Source organism: Python bivittatus, unplaced genomic scaffold (assembly GCF_059951505.1).
Source record: "Python bivittatus isolate LINGU-HERP-01145 unplaced genomic scaffold, Pbiv_v1 ctg000850_np1212, whole genome shotgun sequence".
Lineage (NCBI taxonomy): Eukaryota > Metazoa > Chordata > Lepidosauria > Squamata > Pythonidae > Python > Python bivittatus.
The window spans coordinates 37,781,524-37,801,337 of record NW_028277112.1 but is presented as its reverse complement, the minus strand read 5'-3'; the positions used below and the strand labels follow the sequence as shown (position 1 = coordinate 37,801,337).

Genomic DNA, 19,814 nt, shown 5'->3' with positions numbered 1-19,814 from the left:
TACATGGCAGATTTACTTGAGTCTACTCACCTGAACCAAAAAAAAAAATGTTTAGGTAGATTTCATTGCTTTGCTGCTATGTTTTTATACTTATTAATAATATTTTATTAGGCTATATTTTTATCAGTTTTATTCATCCATATCAATGAAGTGCAAGAAAGTTCTGCAGTGCGGTAATATCCAGGAGCGTGGTTAAGTGCCATGATTAGCACTGATGGATTTATGAAAAAGTTTCAGTGAACCCCTTTGAAGTTTATAGAGTAATGTCTCACTTTTTTCCACTAACAGTTTGTTTCAGCTGCTCTGAATGTATCCTTGAGTTTAGAAGAAGGTTCATGAGATCATATGTTATTTTACTTTTGAATGATAAAGTCTCCCTTGAGCTGAGTTCACCTTCTGATGATTGCATGGATGCAACCATATAGTTTTTTGGCAATAATACAGAAATAGTTTGTTATTTGAATTTTCTGGATTTTTTACATCCCAGTATAGTTTTTGTCTATGGAATATTCTGACGGTCTTCCATCCTGTATTAACCAGGTCTGATGCTGTTTAGCTTCTCTAAGATGAGCCAAAGTTGGCTGGGTAGTGCCACCCATAGAAGAGCCACAAAATGTGTGTGCCTTCTGGATTCCAGTCTAAGACATGATTTACATGAACTAGGAAGAACAATCTTTTCTAAGATGGAGCACTTTAATTATTCTATAGATTTTTGTTTCATTTCCTTTTTATTCTATGTAACTCTCATACATACATACATACATACATACATACATACATACATACATACATACAGAATTCCTCTCCAATTAGTTCTAACGGGAGGAAGTTTACTAGAGGAGCCAGCTAAGGAGTGAAGGCAGGATTGAGCATCCCTCCTTATTCTTCTCTCTAAGGTTGGACCTCTTTCTTTGACACAAGAGACTTTGACTTAAGAATAGAACAGTCACACTATCCTCTTGCCTCTGGAATACGCATCCCATATATGATACTGTACAGCCTATACTGCAGAATCATAAACATGCACACACATATGCATGGACACACACGCACACACACACACACTTACTCATAGTATCCCAATCAGAAAACACAGATTCCTGCTCTGCTTTATCCCTTCCACAATCACCTGCCTGTCACTCAGTTCATCCAAAGATTATTCCATGGCTTCAAAAGTTACTGCAGTCTTACTCCCACAATTAGTCTTCCAAGCCAACCTTCCCACTTCAACCCATCCACAATTTTCTGCCATCTGTTTTCTACACTTTATCAGGCAGCTGTAGAAACAATCCCCACCCTCTTTTCTAAGCTTTAATAAGCAGCATATATATGCAGAAACAAATTCAAAACTATGAATTTTAAAATACACAGAAGCTTCAAAGGTCTTTGCAAGTTTCTCCTGGGTCAATATAGTTGTCTATTCAGACCACCCTGAGAAAACTATTGTGAAGAATCTAATCTGACTAGAGGGTGTCTATACTACATAAAATGAAAATTGAGTCTATACTTCCTGTATATCTTGAAGACACATTACCTGAAAGCCTTCACTGACCAAAGCTAGAATGGATAGCAGAGATCACTATTTATGGTTTCAACTGGTAACAGCCATGGCTTATGGACATTTGACTTGGAATGTAAGAGGAGTAAGTGTTAAAAAGCATGAATTATCGAATGAAATAAATGAAGGAAAAGTAGTTAAGTTGGATTTCTATAACATTAAAAGAAATGGAAATGAAGTAATAGATCTAAATGAAGGTGGTCTGATTTATGAATACATGCAGGGAAGTGAAGGTGCAGGTTTAATTCTAAATGAAAGGGCTAAAATGTATGTCAGAAAGTATAAATTAGTGATATCTAAGTTGTGGGTGTGTATGAAAATAGGAATATGTATGTTAGTGATAGATAAAAGCTGTTTTCTAGTTATTCATAATAATAGAAACACCAGAGACGAAAGTTGGGAAAAATTGTTCGTATTTCTGAATGAATGCAGTGAAGGGGAAAAAGTTATTCTGCTAACTAGCATGAATGGATGGCTGGAAACAAGATTAAAAAGTACAGAAAAGGTGATTGGGCCATTTGGAGACCCATAAATGAATAAGAATGTGACTGTTTAGTGAAAATCTAATTAGAAAAATATCTTGTATATAACAAAGGATTGAGAGACTTGATGAAGGATACAGAGATGGTGAACAATTCTGAATATGGAACAAACTATTTTTGGGTAGGATCAAAAGTGAATTTTTTCCTTAGGAAGCAATAAACATGGAAGGAAAAAGAAAAAGAAAAAGAAAAATGAAAGTAGGATGGCTGCAAGAAAAGAGAGTATGAATCTTTGGACGACCAGAATAAATGGAAAGTGGTCATAAGGAAAGAAGATGTGAAAACTGCTTGGAACAGAGTGAAAAAAAGTTTGGGGAATTATGCTAAGTGGGAAATATGAAAAGGGATGCTTGGTAAATTATGAAATCAAAGAAACTGTGGATGAGAAAAATCCATATTGGAGAACGTGAAAAACAAATATGAGAGAAAAAGTATAATGTATATATAGAGAAAAAGATAGCTCCAGTGAAAGAGTCAAAAGGAACAAGAAATACCTGAGATTACAAGAGGCAGAGAAAATGCAGAATAATTTTAATAGAAATAAACCATTGTTTTAGAAATGGGTGAAAAGATGAACAAGATGCATCCAGCAGAGTGAATGGAATTAAAAATAATAGTGATGACATAGTTTGGGACAAAACAGTGGTGAAAGGAATGCTGGAAGAAGTGATTTATAGAAGTTAATGGGAACGATAGTGATTACATTGAAGAGTGTAATTGAAAGAAACACTCTAAATATTAGTGTCCAAGAAAAAATGGATGAAAGGAGGTCATAAATGCTGGGATGGTATTGAAAAATGGTAAGGCTGAAGCTGAGGGTAACATTTTAGATATGAATATGAATAGGAATGGCTGTGTAACTTGTTTAATGTGTGTGTTAAGACTGCATCTGTGCTTGATGTTTGCAAGCATGCCATTATTGTTTCCCTATACAAAGGAAAAGATAGCAAGAAAGAATACAAAGTATTGTCGAAGGCTTTCACGGCCAGCATACGATGGCTGGTGTGGGTCTTCCGGGCTGTGTGGCCGTGGTCTTGAAGTCTTGTTTCCTAACGTTTTGCCAGCACCTGTGACCGGCATCCTCGTTAACAATTCAGTAGAAGAAAAAACCCTGCCTAATCCCCAGGAAAATACACACAGATGCTGACTCCAAAACAAGCAGCCACTCAGTAACCCAACACCCCCCACACACACACCCCAGATCTCTATAAATACCCACAGAAGGGTCGCTTCACCCTGGGCACAGAGAGAACTGCTCCTGTCTGTGCTCCTGCACTCTGAAGATGCCAGTCACAGGTGCTGGCGAAACGTTAGGAAACAAGACTTCAAGACCGCGGCCACACAGCCTGGAAGACCCACACCAGCCATCGTATGCTGGCCGTGAAAGCCTTCGACAATACATTGAACGCCTCTACGGGGAGGAAACGTTCTGACAGACACGGAGACTAGGAACACTCCGGAACAAAAAAGCACACCTACTATGCTCCTTAACCTTCCTACTACGATGCAGAGACACTGGGACCATCCCAGCTTTTCTCAGAACGAAAAGGACTCTCAAATCTCCACAAGCTAACCGCATTTATGACCGACTTGAACAAGCCCTCCTACGTGAGAGAATACACACAACCCGCAGAAAGCTTGCCATCACAGACAAAGAATTATTTGACACACACATCAGCATCAGTCAGAAAATGAGAAGCCAGGACTGGGACAAGATTGACACCCTAACCTACAGGAAAATGGAAAAGGTTATCATTGACCACACAACCAGGCAAAAGCAAAAGTTTAACAAATGCCAAAACAGTCAACCAAAACCAGTGCTGGATCCCGCCCGCATTGTCATCAATTTGACGGAACGCCAACTCGCGCCAGAAGAAACCGCCATCCTAGCCAAGGGAGGAAACTTCGCAATCACACCCCCCAGAATTCCTGTGGAAGATATCGCCAATGTGGAATCAGCCATCCGCCACTGCCCTGAAGAGGAAGCAGAGGAAATAAGGGGTGAGATAGCAAGGATCCTACGGAGAGCAAAGCCCCCCACCAGCAACATAACGAGGAAAGAGAGAAATGCCATAGAAACCCTCAGTTCGGACCCCGATATCATCATCCTGCCGGCTGACAAGGGCAACCCCACGGTAATTATGAAAACAGATGAATACAAAGACAAAGTTAGAGAACTACTAGACCCCACCACATACAGAAAACTAAAACGGGATCCGACCAGCAAAATCATGAAACAAACCAACACCCTGACGAGGAACTCCTCCCTTCACCCCAACGCACTTCAACGCATATGCAAGACAGAAGCCCTTACACCCAGACTATACGGACTCCCCAAAATCCACAAAGACTCGATCCCACTCAGACCCATCGTAAGCGCCATTGGCTCCCTGACATATGAATTATCCAAACACCTGGCCACCCTTCTACAGACCCACGTGGGACAGACTCCAGCCCATATCAGAGACTCAGGACATTTCATCGAGAAAATCAGCACCCTGAAACTCAACCCCACAGACAAACTGGTCAGCTTTGACGTGGTCTCCCTGTTCACTAAGGTACCAGTGAGGGACACCCTGGCACTCATCAAACAGATCTTTCCAGAAGACATCACAGCCTTATTTCAGCACTGCCTAACAACCAGTTACTTCCTATGGGACAATGAGTACTATGAACAGATGGACGGCGTCGCCATGGGAAGCCCCCTGAGCCCAGTTGTAGCAAATTTCTACATGGAACATTTTGAAAAACGGGCTTTAGAAACCGCACCCATTATCCCAACACTCTGGTTCCGATTTGTGGATGACACCTTCGCAATTTGGAGTCAGGATGAAGAAGACCTACAGAAGTTCCTGAACCACCTAAACAGCATCCACCCCAATATACAATTCACCATGGAAAAAGAAGTGGATGGCCAAATTCCATTTCTAGATACGTTGGTCATACGCAAACCAGACCTCAAATTAGGACACAAAATCTACAGAAAACCCACCCACACAGACCGGTACCTACACAAAAACTCCAACCACCACCCACGTCAGAAAAGAGGCATTATCAAAACCCTCATGGATCATGCCAATCGGATCTGCGAAACCCAATTCCTGAACTCTGAACTTAACCACCTTAATTGGATCCTACAAGCGAATGGCTACTCCAAGAATGAAATAAAAAGAGCCATCAAACCAAGAAAGCAACATGCGACTGAAGAAGAAAAACAGCCACCCACCAATAAAGTATTTCTGCCCTATATCAAAGGGGTCACAGACCGCATGGGAAAACTGATGGAAAAACACAATTTCCAAACAATCTTCAGACCCACCAGAAAAGTACAAGAAGTGCTAAAATCAGCAAAAGACAAAAGGGATCCCCTCATCGCTGCAGGAGTATACCGCATACCATGCAGTTGCGGACAAGTATACATCGGGACCACAAAACGCAGCATCCATACCAGGATAAAAGAACACGAAAGACACTGCAGACTACAGCAACCAGAAAAATCTGCAGTAGCTGAACATGCTCTCAAGCACACTGGACACAAAATCCTATTTGAAAACACAGAGATACTGGACAACACCAACAGCCACTATACCAGGCTATACCGGGAAGCCATTGAGATTCACAAACACCAGCAGGAGATTCACAAACACCAGCAGAGTTTCAATAAAAAAGAGGAGAGTCTAAAAATCAACAAAACCTGGCTACCAATCCTGAAAAATACAGCCTGCAAAAGGTCAACGAACTCAGCTCAACCACCAGGACATGTGAACAGTTCACACAATGAACTTGCTAATCACCCCCAGCAGCCCCTCGTTAACAATTCAGTAGAAGAAAAAACCCTGCCTAATCCCCAGGAAAATACACACAGATGCTGACTCCAAAACAAGCAGCCACTCAGTAACCCAACCCCCCCCCCCCAGATCTCTATAAATACCCACAGAAGGGTCACTTCACCCTGGGCACAGAGAGAACTGCTCCTGTTTGTGCTCCTGCACTCTGAAGATGCCGGTCACAGGTGCTGGTGAAACGTTAGGAAACAAGACTTCAAGACCACGGCCACACAGCCCGGAAGACCCACACCAGCCAAAGAATACAAAAATGATTGATGTTTTAAGGTTGCCTGATAAGGTGTTCAGCAGAATTCTGATCCAAAGAGTGACAACAAACTTTTGGAATTGTACTATGGCTTTATGTCAGACATGGGGTTTGCAGACCAGATTTTTGTCCTTTATCTAGTAACTGAGAAATATTCATATAGAGGGATTTTTAATGGACATTTGTGGATTTAGAGAAAATATGAGAAAGTGAATACACTTAAACTATGGAATGCTTTGTACAAATATGCAGTCAAAGATTGGTTGCTAAATGTAAGAAAAGTGACATATGATAGACATAAAGCATGAGTTAGAATAAATGGAAAGATTAAAAATTTGGTTCACCATTGAGCAGGGAGTAAGATAAGGATGTATGATGTTCCCTTGGTTGTTTAATATATTTCTGAATTATTGAAAAGGAATGCTTGCAGCGACATTAGAAATACATTGGCTGAGGATGTGAAGGTATGTTTATGTGTGCCAATGGTACTGTGTCATTGGCTGAGAACCCAAATGATTTGCAGTGAATGTTAGATAAATTGTATGGTGCAACATTAAGTCTGAAGATTAATGTAATATGAAATCATGATGATTTTATTTGATGAGGAAAATGATGAATGAATGGAAGCTTTTCATAAATGGTGGGAACAAGAAGAGATTGATGAATTTGTGTACTTTGATAGAATGTTTCTATAGATGGAGAAAATGGATGGAGAAATTTTAATGTATGCAGATGTGAAAATGCTGGGAGAAAGATAGTAATCTGTGGTCTGTTGTGAGGAATGAATGTTTATCAAAAGTGAAACTGGTTTTTGCTTCTACCTACAGGTAGTCCTTCCTTAGTGACCACAACTGGAATCAGCACCTCCATTATTAAGTGATGTGGTCACTAAGCAAAACATCATGTGACCATGATGGACTTACGTCACTTCCCATTCAATTATTAAGCGAGACATCATGTGACCACAACTTGTGATTTTACTGCTGGTTTCTCCATTGACTCTGCTTGTTGGAAGCTGGTTGTGAAGTGTGCAAATGATGATTGCATGATCATGGGGACACTGCAATGGTTGTAAATGCCCACCAGTGGCAAAGAGCCCAAATGTCAATCACGTGACTGTAGGGACTTTGCAATGTTTGTAAATGTGAGGACCAGTCCTAAAGTTACTTTTTCAGTGCCGTCATAACTTTGAACGGTTGCTAAACAGAGCAGTTGTTAAGCGAAGTCTACCTGTACTTTATTATATAAAAGTGAGAGTTTGGTGTGTCGGGGAAACGTAGTAAATTGAATGCAATTGGAATGGAGCCTTAAGAAAAGTGTGTGGTAAGACATAGAGCCAAGTAAATTGTACAACCTTGATTATTGTCTGTTTTAGGGCATTACAGGCCTAGTTACTTTGCCTTCACCAATATGATGCTCTCTTAATCTGTTAGACCATCTCTCACATTTGCAGCCAGGATTTCAGAGAACTGATTAGAAATTATGGGAGCTACAGTTCATCTGGAGATTTCCAAATGGAATATGATTTTTTGTGTGTGAATTGGCTGATAGCATCAAGGAAGATATGCCCAGAGAGCACCCTTGACCTGGCTGCTTGGTCTGACTGATTGGCCAAAGAAGCTGGAATCCGCTGGCACATATCATAAGGCCCTGCAGAGCCTTATTTGAATCAGAACAAAATTATAAGAAAAATGTAGATTGAGTTGAGGTGAACATAGGAGCAGGAAGGAAACATTTATTTGTAAACTTGTGCTAATATACGGTATATGTGCTGAAAATACTATTTATTTTAGTGAGTCATATAATGAGATGTGAATGTGCAGTCTTGACTTTTCAGTTTGTTCTGAAGATAACAGAATATTTGTTTTGTTTGTGGATGCAAAAGGAGAAAATGCAACTTTCTTGTGAGTGCCTCTCAATGGATTTAATGATTGGAGTTTAAAAGCCAGGCTTGATGATACTGGATGATAAGCGTACTGTATTCCCAAAGCCAATAGAATAGTACAAACTGGAAAGTTTTGCCGTTCCTCTGTAATTGGAAGTGACAAGATAACAATTGTTTTAGTCACCAGTTGAAATGGAATGTGGTTGATAGTGATTGGAGAACAAACTCCACTGTCTGTATTGTTAAAAGTCAAACTACTTCTTTAGTGTAGTAGGGTTAATTGGCTTTTTTATTATTATGCTGTATATACTTTCATTCCCCTTCCCCTTTGCCTTACAGCTGATTTTATGAACAGTTGGAACTGCAGTATTTGGAATCATTTATCTAATTCTGCCCATGTTTTATGAACATGATTAAATAATACTGTTTTATTATCAATAATAAAAATGTTCTTCATGTGACTCATACTTGACTTAAAAAATTGTAAGTAAATAATATTTTGGGATTGAGCCTTTAACTCAATTAATTTTGAATAATTTGATATTAACATGAATCTCTGTGTATATCATGTATGTCCATGATCATGGCAGTCTTTCCTAATCCAAAGCGCTCTAGATATTTTGGAATGACAGTTCCCATTTATCAGAAAGCGCAGTTTTGTGAATTGCAGTTCCAGCACATTTAGATGAGTGCAGATTGGGAATGGATGGACTATTATATGGGTCCTGCAAAAAATAAATTATCAGGTTTGACAGACCATCCTTATCAAAACTGACTCTCCCATGTTTGAAAACATCAGAGCTGATACAATCTGAGGAATGCTTGGGATTTTGCAAGGGGAAAGAAGAATGATACTATACAAGATGCTGAAAAGAGATTATCCTCTGTTACCGATCTTCCTTTGCAATGCCTAGTGTTGAGCTGAATATATCCATATAGCAGACTGAGTGATAACTGGATTATAAATTTCAGGGTGTACACTGGAGGGGGTTACATTTCTGAATCCTACAAAAGCCTTGAATCCTCAAAAGAGGTTGGTTAACATTTTCTTTGAAATACTCTTTATCTGGTTGGAAGGATTTTTTTAAACATGGACAGATCATCCTAATCATAAGTGAATGTCCCATATTTCAAAATATCAGAGCTCATGTGTTCTAAGGAAATGAGTAACAATGCACAAGACATAAAGTACAGAATTGATTTTTTTTTTTTTTTGCAAATTAAGGAATGCTATTGGTGTTATAAAGTATGAAATCTACTGCTCTAGGAGAAGAATGTTTTGCTTAAGAACTACATAGAATATTATATGGTATTATCCATTTCACTCTATACTTGAAATACTGATGACAGTATTATATGATGAAATCCTAAATAGATAACTTTTATTTTCCTAAACACTGCAACTAAAGGCAAATCTGTACATCTCTTTTGCATTTCTTGCATTTCTGTGCTTCCTGAAGAAAATTCACTAAGATTTTCCATTAATGAATTCACAACATAATAGCCTAGAACAAAAGTTATTCTCCCAATTTTTTATTATTGAAGAGACTCATAGCACTTGGCATGACTTTTAAATTGAAGAAATGAGAAAGACAAATTGTAGGATCCTATGAATGTGAACCACTAATGTGTTTTAGTAAGCTTATATTCAGAATGAAAAGAACTTTGGAAATGATGAGGCATATAATATTTTGCACTTTTATCCATTTATTGAAAAGCTTCATCGTATCTTCCACATCTTCACTTACCTTAAAGCTGGTGATATTTCCAGTTACAGTGATGTGTACTTACAGAAAATAAAGTTTTAATAAAGTAGCCTTTTCTAGCCTAGCACCCTCTTGTTCGATTAGTTCAGTGTTCATCAGCCTCAGCAACTTTAATATGTGTGGACTTCAGCTCCCAGAATTTCCCAGCCAGTATGCTGGCTGGGGAATTCTGGGAGTTGGAGTCCAAACATATTAAAATTGCTGAGGTTGAGAAATGATGGATTAGATTATAACTCGATGGATTAGATTACCCGTCCCACCCGATCACACAGAGAGGGGATGCTTCAGACCCCCTCAGTAAAAGAACTCCGATTAGTGGGGTCCAGAAGGCGGGCCTTCTCTGCGGTAGCCCCTGCTCTTTGGAACATTCTGCCCCTGGAGGTGTGATTGGCCCCCTCACTCCTGGCCTTCCGAAGGACCTTGGAGACCTGGCTTTGTCACTTGGCCTGGGGGGGGGAGGGAATACCTCAAGCAGGGAGATGGCTAGCCCCCTAGTGGCCAGCTGTCCCCGGCCCGATTTCCCATCTTCTTGGATTTCCCTTTTTTAGTATTCTTAATTCTAGATGTATTATGTATTTTATATATATTTATAGTTTTAATGTTTTTTATAAGTCGCCTAGAGTCCCCCATGGTGGGGGAGATGGGCGGGGGAGAAATCCAGCAAATAAAACAAAATAAATAAACTCTCCGAATTTTTGGCTTTTGGCTATTCTGTTTGGCCATTCTAAAACTTTAATCTCAGTACATCTTGAAAATCACAATTTAGGGACAGTTGAAATAAAGTAAGGCTTCAGGCCTAGCCTTTCAAAAGAAAGTAATCCCACAGAATTGAATAGGTTTAGGATATACAACCATTCTACATTCTGTTTGTTCAAGATTCTTCTTTTTTAATTATATAGTAATGTGAAAAAGTAAGTATACCCTGTTGAAAATTTTGACAACATATTTCAACGTACAGGAATTTTATCTTTATTTCAACAATGTTGAATGATAAAGGGGATATAATATGGCAAGTATCATACACCATTTACATTTTGTGGTTCATTGTGTAATTTAAATAAACATAAATGCAAATTTTGCATATGAAAAAAGTAAGTACATCCCTACATTTATCACTACCTCAAATAGCTAAAATTAGAATCAGGTATACCAGATGAGGTGCAAATAATTAGAACATCGTTAGAGAGGGTCTGGGAGGAACCTGTCTTATTTAAAGCTCAGACATTTAGTTTGATTTGCTCTTTGCTGTTGAAGTATGCTGTATCACTCACTATTCCCAGATCAAAAGAGCTTTCCGAGGCCTTTTGAAAGAAGGTTATAGATGCCTATGAATCTGGGGAGGGATTTTAAAGATTGTCAAACAACTGGACATCAATCATTTCACTGTCTGGAAGATCATCTACAAGTGGAGAAGATTTCAAACAACTGCCAATTTGGCCAGGCGAGGCCATCCCAGCAGATTCCACCTGAGTACAAAACGCAAGATGCTGAAAGAAGTCTCAAAGAACCCCAGAATTTCATCACATGACCTACAGATAGCTCTCGCCACTATTGATGTCAAAGTGCATGAGTCTACCATTACAAAGAAGCTGTAGAAATTCTAGGTGGAAGGTGTGTCAGGAGGAACCCTTTGCTGTCCAGAGAGAACATCTGGGTGAGACTAAAGTTTGCTCGTGAACACCTAGGCAAAAACCAGGACTTCTGGAACAATGTGCTTTGGACAGACAAGGCAAAGATAGAGTTTATTGGTCACAGCACTAGAAGACATGTTTGGTGAAAACCAAAGACAGCGTTGCACCAGAAGAACCTGATACTAATTGTAAAGCATGGTGGTGGAAATATTACGGTTTGAGGCTGTTTTGCTGCATCAGGACTTGGGCAGGTCACCATCACAGAATCCACTGTGAATTCTTTATTGTACCAGAGAGTGCTTGAGGATAACATGAGACCATCTGTCATAAGATTGAAGCTCAACCAAAAGTGGACCTTACAACATGACAATGACCCTAAACATTCCAGTAAATCCACCAAGGAATGGCTGGGAAAAAATGAAGGGTTCTGGAATGGCCAAGTCAAAGTCTGGATCTAAATCCAATCAAGATTCTGTAGGGTGATTTGAAATGGGCTGTGTATGCAAGAAATCCCTCAAATATCACACAGCTGAAAAAGTTCTGCATGAAGGAATGGGAAAAAAATTCTTCCCAGTTGATGTTAGAGACTGGTAGACAGTTACAAGAAATGGCCACTTGAGGTTGTTTCTGCCAAGGGGGGCAATACCAGGCATTAGAGTCAAGTGTGTACTTACTTTTTCCACAGAAGGAAATGGCATATCTGTTAATTTTCTGTTGAATAAATGATTGCGAAGTCAATTTTTCACTGATTTTTTATTCAAGTACATTATATACTGTTTGAATGAAGATAAAATATTGATATGTCTGCATATGCTAAAAAAGAAAAAAACTACATGGAGTTTACTTTTCCACATGTGAAATTTGCATTTACGTTTTAAATATATAGTTTAAATTAGCAGTAAATAATTATATTATACAAACATAGCAATTCCTTGTTCTATTTTGCCCTTAATTTGTTCTAATTCTGGCTCAACTGCTTTTTTCTTAGTGCATGACAAAGCTCACATAGCCAATTAAAAAACACCCATTTAATGTATTAACAGAAATACCCAGCTAGAACAACACTTAACTGCTTGCAAAAAGCAGCATATAAATGCAATAAATTAATAAGCCTTCAGATGGAGAAAAGGGTACAGACAGTGTTGGCATTTATTATAATTTCTAAGGCCAGCCAAAAGTGAATGTCTCTATGTGGCTTATGCCTCCTGGGTCCCATAATGTGATATAATAAAAAGCAGGGAGCATTGAAAAACAGTTGTATGGATGGTTCAGTATAATTACATACTAAGATGCTATAAAAATGGGAAGCTAGATAGTTATAACCATCTAGAAAGTGTTACCTGAGGTCCCTGAGTAAGCCTCTTCCATTAGTCCAGTATTCTGGCTGTACTATCTTTAATTAGAACAAATCAGACAACTAGACCTCTTGTTAAATTTCCCTATTCTGTGACAAGAGAACTGCCATCAACAGCTAAGATAATATCACCCTCTACTGGTGGAGGTGCTGCATTTTAGTATTTTTCTTTTTCCCTGCCTTTTCTGATAAAATGTTATATTCAAGACCTTAAAATAAATGCAGGTGAAAAAATAGATAGGGGAGAAGATAAAATACACATCTTCTTAATGTGCAACCATTAGGCACAAGCTAATGAGGCTTCCACCAAGAGGCATAATGGATCAGTGTTACAAATAGAAGACAATATATGCAGCTCAGGATTGATCTGTGGAGTCCTTGGGGCTCTCTGAGCTTGGATGCTTGCTTGTAGACGTTTCATTACCTGACTAGGTAACATCATCAGTGCTAATGAGTGTGGGGGTCTGCTCCCTGTTTATATACAGTGAGCTTGCCCTGCCAGTGTTGTTGGAGGTGTGGCTTTCTCCCTGGTAGTTTCTTGAGTAGGATATTGTTTTTTGCATGATTGTTTGTCTGGTGTTAATCCCTGTTTATCTGGGTGTTGGTGGCTGGAGAGGATGTGTTCTGGTCTTTTTGTTTTCTTCCTCCATCTGCTGATGATACGGCAGCAAATTAGAAACACAAGTCTATTGAAAAACAATCCACACTAACCAAGAGCTCTATTACCAAAGTAACAACCCAAACTCTCACAAGAGGAGCTGTGTAAAAACATTATTCAGATGAGTACAAACACAATGCAGCAACCCAGAACACCAGAACAAGGAAACAGACTGCATATACAACATCTTCCAATAAAATGGATACCCACAGAACTTCATCAAAAAGTGTCTGACCACTCAACCCACTACATCACAACCAACACAAGCTATAAAAAGGATAATACTGTCATACATCAAACACATCTCAGAAACAACCAACAGACTATTACAACCACACAGCATCACTGTAGCACACAAGCCAACTAAAGCCCTCCAAAACATGTTAAGTAAACTTAAAGCCCCAGTAGCCCAAGAAGAAAAAACAGGAGACATCTACAATATACAGTGTAAGGACTGTAACAGCCACTATGTAGGACAGAGAGGCAGAAGACTAGCAGAGCGCATCCATGAACTCCAGCTAGCAGTCAGAAGACACTATGAAAACTCCTTAAGCTCACAACACATGGACAGATTCAACCACAGTTTCAACTGGGAAACTGTGAGGATCCTAGACCGAGCTAAATCCAAAAATACTAGGGAATTCCTGGAAGGCTGACATTCAGATAAATGAGCCATCAATAGACTCATAGAGATAAACCACATTTATACACCAATCAAAAGAGACAATAAAAAAAGCTAAGGAAATAAAAAGACCAGAACACATCCTCTCCAGCAACCAACACCCAGATTAGCAGGGATTAACATCAGACAAACAGTCAAGCAGAAAACAATACCCTAATCAACTACCAAGGAGAAAACCATATCTCCACCAACACTGGCAGGGCAAGCTCACTGTATATAAACAGGGAGCAAACCCCACACTCACTAGCACTGATGATGTTACCTAGTTAGGTAATGAAACGTCTGAAAGTAAACATCCAAGTTCAGAGAGCACCAAGGACTCCATAATGTTACAAATAAATGACATTTGGATCTGGATAATGTATTTTATATTAATAGTACAAATACCAAACCCTTGGATATGTTTCCCCTTACTGGTCTACCATATGAATACCTTGTCACAGCTGCAGTATGAGCAGCTGATGAGCTAGATCTATGAAATTGGGGTTGCAAAAATCTGAAGTTGTACTGTAATTGTATGTAAATAAAGATAGAATAAACATCAAACCTGGTGTTACATGACAAATGTGCAGAACATATTCTAATCTTTTAAAATGAAAGTGGGCAGGAGAGACTACACATTTAAGCAGAAGACAAACAATGTGTGCTTAATCCTTTACTATGATATTTTAAAATATAAAATAGTAGAGTGAATATGGGCCAAAATTGTAAGGAAAGCAATTAAACAGCCAATTTCATTACAAATTCTTCATGCTGCAAATCTCTTTTGACTTGGTAGCAAACTCTTACAATTCTCTCAGGGGGTGGTTTGGCGTCTGGGATACATGATTTATGTTTTTACAAAGATAGGTACCAAATTGCATAGACTATTGGGGGGGCTGCATGGCCTCTTGCAATTATTTGATAGGCTTGTCCATTAATAAATGATTTCAAAGCCTCTGAAAACATCTATGGCCATTTTTCCAATCAAAATCAAACTTGTGGAGTGTTAAAAATAATAATATAAGGACATAGCTTTTGTTTTAAAATGGGGAAAATATTATCCTTTCCTTAGCACCATCATTAATCTAAATATATGCAGAGGTTTCCTGCTTATTTTTAATGATATTTTTAATACATCATAATATGCTCTAGCCATTTACACAATAGTTTGTAGTCATAACTATCATGTGACATTATCACAAGGTGAGTAGTTTTGCTAATTTTGGAGTCATGTATTGCATTCCAAAATCAATTTTAGTAAATCTGTTCAAAAACACTAATCCTTTAACTATAAAAACAATTGTTTAGATTTTTTTAACACTAAATTTATATTATATAATGAGCCACCTAGGGAACCTTAATTGGGAAAGTAATATGTAAAATATATTCTTTAATCCATATTTGTTAATTTATAATGGAAAAGGCACCTGCCTTGTTCTAAGTACTGCATAGTGTTTGTGCTAGCTGATTCTTAACTAAAAACACGTACAATTGCTATTTCTAGTTTTATATCTCATAAATAAGAGGCTTTCCATTTGAAAGTGTGTTCAAGAGAAAGGAGGACCTTTATCTAAACTATGTCTTGAACTATGGAAAATGTGTGCTTACTTTAAAAAATGTTTTATGCTAGTAGTTGCATGTTTAGCAAAAAAAAAAAAAAAAGGAGGGAGGAGAATTTTTGTATAAAACATCGAGTCTGGTACCATAGGCTTTTCTGGATGTTTACAGTGGTTTGTGATTTTATTATGCCTTTATATGCTCTTCTTGACATTGTCCTATTGTGATCCAGTAGAATTGCTAAGGAGTATCACTATTTGTGACAGGCAAAAGTAGGATGAAGCAAATGAAAATGCTAATGCAATCAAATGATTATTTGGACATGCATTACAAGTAATGGTTTGCAGGCTCTCTGAGGATCTCTTAGCATGAAGTAATAGTCATCTAGCAACAGCCCAACCTACTCTTCAAGACCTCCCAGTAAAAAGCTATAAAGAACAGCTTCAGGAGTTCCTAGAACAGTTCCAAATGCTTTTGGAAGTTGTGCCTTTGTGCATTTTCCTTTTAGTATTCTGTGCCAGCTGGCTTTTAGAAGAACACCAGGGAGAAATAGCAAACCAATTTCTTTTTGGAAACAGACTTTAAAAGGAAAGGTGCTGTGAAAGAGCCTAGAGGAAAAATAGGCGATGAAGTTGGGCCTCCAAGACACAGCACAAAAAAGGAGCTTGTAGAGAAGACCTGAAAGACATCATGCTTCATGTTGCACTGGGAAAGATTGTTACTTCCCCCACATAGTTTGCAGAATACAGTTTCTTGACTTTTATTACTAGTACTTGCAGATCCTTTACATTTTTGGCTATCAGCGGAGTGTCACCAGCATAGTGCAGATTATTGATGTTTCTTCCTACAATTTAAAAACCATTCTCATCTTCTTCCAGTCAAGCTTCCCTTAATATATATTCAGCATATAGGTTGAATAAATAAGGGAGTTGTATACAGCCTTCTCTCACTCCTTTGGCAACCTGGGGCCAGTCTGTGTCACCATGTTCTATATGTACAATAGCTTTCAGACCTGTATATAAGTTTTGCATGAGGACGATGAGATGTTCTGGGATTCTGTTTTTCTAAGCACTTTCCACTGCTTGACATGATCTATGTTTCTTGACATGAGCTGTTTCTATGTCCCTGGATTATCATGGTCAAGTGTGCTGGCAGTGGACTTTTAGAAATCCTACCCTGCAAAACTGTGTGCTGTAGAGGGAAGGATGTGCCTCATCCTGAAAAATATTTTTGGACAAAGTCATTGCCTTGCCTTCTTGCATTATCAAGGACCCTAAGGCTTAAGTTGAGAACAATCATGACTCATATTAGTGTAAACAGATAAAAATGTTGGTATTCCCATTCCATATGAATCTTTAGCTCTATCTGTTAACTATATATATCAAGAATATAAATCTATTTCCTAAATAATCATATACATTGTATTTATGAATTGTTCTGTTTTAAGGTAACAGTGTTGTATTTGCTGAAATTCATAATAAATAATCCCCAAATGCATTTTTTGTCACTGAATTTACCAAAAGTGTTGACCCTTATTAAATTTTGCAGGGAAACCTACCTGGAATTTCCTAAACTTTGAAATAAGGCTCACAACAAACAAGAACAACTTTTGGTCACATGAAGTACATCCCACCATTTTGTAAGTATAAGAGGAAAGTGATTTCATCTTAGCTTAGTCTGAGGATTTTCTGTTCATCCAATGCCTTATATTTGAGGAGTAACAAAATGAGATTAATTTTTGAAGTTTGGATAATGAACCTGCTTAAGGTGCAGAAAGTTTGTTGTCTTTAAAAACAGTTCATATTATCTTTTAGATCAGTGGTGCCAATTGTTTAAAGTACATTACAGCATAGGTATAGAGAAAGAGATGGTCCATGCAGAGTTCCATGATCCACTTAAAAAATTCTTTAATGTCCTGAATGGTTCTGTTCAAACCAGCTGAAAAAGACATGTTTTGTATATGCTCTTGGATGTTCTGAAGGATCTCTCTTCAGGATTTGTAGAACACTAATAAAATTATTGTTGTATTTTTCCAGTCTCCTGCTATTTGAGTATGCATCCTGTTTGATTCTAGGAGGATTTTCTAAATAGATGTGCCTATTACTATTAAAGGCAAGATTCAGTTACTCTTGGGCCCAGCAAGAGTGCCAGAAATCTATACAAAAGGGCTTGAAACAATAGTTTAAGTGGCCATTGGATTATGAGCCATTGTTCATAAAAACCATAAACTATCTCAGAGTTTCAGAGTATACTTGGTTATTTTGAGGAAGGGGATATGTGGTAAGAAGTCTGTCATAATACAGTATTTGGTTATTCTATGACATTTTAGGACAGCTGTGCACAACCTTTGTACTACTTGAGCTGTAATAGGAGGAAATAAATTATTCAACCAGAGGAATTCAAAGGAGCCAGTCTCTTGAAACAGAGGGTGGAATGGCTCTGGTTTCCCTCAACTGCACCTAAAGGAATGATGGCTGGAATATGATATTATGAGTAGATTATCAGCAACACATTAAGAGTCATCTACAATATTCTCTAGATTTATTTATTTTTCAAATTTATATACAGTGGGGGAAAAAAGTATTTAGTCAGCCATCAGTTGTGCAAGTTCTCCCACTTAAAAAGATGAGAGAGGCCTGTAATTTTCATCATAGGTATACCTCAACTATGAGAGACAAAATGAGAAAAAAAATCCAGAAAATCACATTGTCTGATTTTTAAAGAATTTATTTGCAAATCATGGTGGAAAATAAGTATTTGGTCACCTACAAACAAGCAAGATGTCTGGCTCTTACAGACCTGTAACTACTTCTTTAAGAGGCTCCTCTGACCTCCACTCGTTACCTGTAGTAATGGCACCTGTTTGACCTTGTTATCAGTATAAAAGACACCTGTCCACAACCTCAAACAGTCACACTCTAAACTCCACTATGGCCAAGACCAAAGAGCTGCTGAAGGACACCAGAAACAAAATTGTAGACCTGCACCAGGCTGGGAAGACTGAATCTGCAATAGGCAAGCAGCTTGGTGTGAAGAAATCAACTGTGGGAGCAATAATTAGAAAATGGAAGACATATAAGGCCACTGATAATCTCCCTTGATCTGAGGCTCCATGCAAGATCTCACCCCGTGGGGTCAAAATGATCACAAGAACAGTGAGCAAAAATCCCAGAACCACATGGGGGGACCTAGTGAATGACCTGCAGAGAGCTGGGACCAAAGTAACAAAGGCTACCATCAGTAACACACTATGCTGCCAGGGATTCAAATCCTGCAGTACTGGACACGTGTCCCCCTGCTTAAGCCAGTACATGTCTGGGCCTGTCTGAAGTTTGCTAGAGAGCATTTGGATGATCCAGAAGAGGATTGGGAGAATGTCATATGGTCAGATGAAACCAAAGTAGAACGTTTTGGTCTAAACTCAACTCGTTGTGTTTGGAGGAGAGAGAATGCTGAGTTGCATCCAAAGAACACCATACCTACTGTGAAGCATGGGGGTGGAAACATCAGGCTTTGGGGCTGTTTTTCTGCAAAGGGACCAGGATGACTGATCCATGTAAAGGAAAGAATGAATGGGGCCATGTATCGTGAGATTTTGAGTGAACACTTCCTTCCATCAGCAAGGGCATTGAAGATGAAACGTGGCTGGGTCTTTCAGCATGACAATGATCCCAAACACACCGCCCAGGCAATGAAAGAGTGGTTTCGTAAGAAGCATTTCAAGGTCCTGGAGTGGCCTAGCCAGTCTCCAGATCTCAACCCCATGGAAAACCTTTGGAGGGAGTTGAAAGTCTGTGTTGCCCAGCGACAGCCCCAAAACATCACTGCTCTAGAGGAGATCTGCATGGAGGAATGGGCCAAAATACCAGCAACAGTGTGTGAAAACCTTGTGAAGACTTACAGAAAATGTTTGACCTCTGTCATTGCCAACAAAGGATATATAACAAAGTATTGAGATGAACTTTTGATATTGACCAAATACTTATTTTCCACCATGATTTGCAAATAAATTCTTTAAAAATCAGACAATGTGATTTTCTGGATTTTTTTTCTCATTTTGTCTCTCATAGTTGAGGTATACCTATGATGAAAATTACAGGCCTCTCT

General features: G+C 38.6%; 1 long non-coding RNA gene across 2 annotated transcripts in view; it reads left to right on the top strand.

Annotated features, from left to right (window-relative positions):
- The window catches only part of LOC148213816 (uncharacterized), a 31,054-nt gene extending 12,728 nt beyond the window's left edge, over positions 1 to 18,326 (top strand). For both annotated transcript variants that reach the window (XR_015793726.1, XR_015793725.1), the window contains exon 3: positions 17,256 to 18,326. This is a non-coding gene — a long non-coding RNA (uncharacterized LOC148213816). The remainder of the gene's footprint in view (positions 1 to 17,255) is intronic.
- Positions 18,327 to 19,814: the final 1,488 nt, after the last annotated feature.